This window comes from Nanorana parkeri, unplaced genomic scaffold (assembly GCF_000935625.1).
Source record: "Nanorana parkeri isolate BGI_ZX_2015 unplaced genomic scaffold, ASM93562v1 scaffold1811, whole genome shotgun sequence".
NCBI classification, from domain to species: Eukaryota; Metazoa; Chordata; class Amphibia; order Anura; family Dicroglossidae; genus Nanorana; species Nanorana parkeri.
The window spans coordinates 20,286-22,300 of NW_017308079.1; positions in this window are offsets into that span (position 1 = coordinate 20,286).

A 2,015-nucleotide genomic window follows, 5' to 3' on the forward strand; every position below is an offset into this window, starting at 1 on the left:
ATGGCTTGCTGGCCAATTAGGAAGCCGGGAGGCGGGTCATTACTCGCCGCCCAGCTTCCTGATCGCACGGGAAGCCGGCTCCATGTTTCCCCTACGGCACTGCCGGTCAGAGGAAATCTTCATCTGACCGGAAGTTTCGGTTTCAGGGAAGGTATCGGAGTGTTTGGGCCAGTACGAGTACTCACCCAAATACTCGGTATCGGCACCAATACTAGTATCGGTATCGGCGCATCCCTAGTCTCCATGCTTACCTTCTGTGGGAAGCTACGGTAACGGCTGGTGTCCGTAGGGGGCCGTGGAAGGTACGCCAGCACTTGCCGAGGCTTGATCGGCTGGGCCGCTCCGGAGCACCTGCCGTTCACTTCACGGCCTCCACCTTTATCTGCTTCGGAGCGCTCGGACTGCGGAGCCACACCGGGCATGCTGATGCCGACAAGCTGTGGGTCGTGAACGCCACGCTGGTATTCGGTCCGCGTCATCAGGTCTGTGGGCAGAAAATTAAGGAAGTCTTGAAATCCCAAAGCAGATCTCTAGCCAGAAATAACAAAGTATAAATGGCGTGACCAGCACAAGATAAAACGCCAAAACCAGCAATATTCACCTGCAGTCCGGTGATTCCCTCTGCAGTACTCTTTTCTGCCACTAGGTGTCTAATGGCGAGCATCATTCAACCCACTCACAAGGCTGTCCTGGATCCGCCCCCAGCCTGTGACTGGACAGCTCTCTTCTATCAGTGTGTATCTGTAAAAATAAATAAAGCAAGGCAACCGGACTTGCTTGTATTTTTCTTGAAGACGTTTTGCTGGTCATCTGACCAGCTTTCCCAATCTTGAACTAGTCAATTCTGAACTGAGAAAGCCGGTCGGATGACCAGCAAAACGTCTTCAAGGAATATACAAGCAAGTCCGGTTGCCTTGATTAATTTTTTTACAGATATGCCGTGACCCGGAGGAATGAGAACCGTCACAGCTCTACCAGTGTGGTTCTTATCAGCACATGAACCGATTGGCTCCTTGTGCTGCTTCTTCCTCCCGCACTCCAGCCCTGCTGTACGGGGACTGCAAGAGGCTGATAACAGATCACATTCGCTTGCATTTTAAATATACATCTAAGGATCCATTCAGGATTACAGAGCTGCGCTAAATTCCGTCTCTTACTTCTGCCCAGAGGATCTGCTTTGAATCCTAACCACAGACAAAACGTGTTATTGTATTTTGGATGGAGTGGGGGATGGGTTAGAACCCCCGTCAGGTGTTATTGCCCTGTGCCCAAGGGGTTGGACTTCCCCTCACTTCCTGTCCTGGTGATACTTACGCTAGGTTTAGTTGTCTGTTTTCAGAACCACATCCTGGTATGTAATGCTGGGCAGCGCAGGGGCCTAGTGGTCAACGCCTCTGCATTGCAGCACTGGGGGGTCCTCAGCTCAAATCCCAGCCAGGTCACTATCTGCATGGAGTTTGCATGTTCCTGTGTGGGTTTGCTCTCCAAACTCCAAAGACATGCTATTCATTGGCGCTTCTATGTATGCATATTAGATTGTAAGCTCCTCGAGGGCGGGGACTGATGTGAATGTGCAACTATGTAAAGAGTGGGCGCTATATGATATCTAGTTACTGCCATATTGTTCAGCATATGACCCCTCCTCTACACCCCGCATATGGACATATTGTTACTATCATTTTATGGTCAGAATCAGCACCCTGAGCACCGGCCCTGATATCCTGTTTTTCTCCTTTCCCTTACAGTGTCCTATAGAGCCGCCCTTGTGTGTGCTAGTGAGCTGCGTCTCTCCACAAACACAGCAAGGCAAGACACTCTCCTGCTTCCTGCCCCCCTCCCTCCTCCATGTAGTAGATGGACAGCTGCTGTAGTCTGCTCTGTGTTCTTGTACTGGACAGGAAGTTCAGGGAAGCCGAGCTGAGAGAGTTGGAGCTGTTCAGATACGTGATGATTGTAAGTGCTTGGGCAAAAATGTAAATAAATACTTTGCTGGGTGATGTGTATTTGTTGAATGA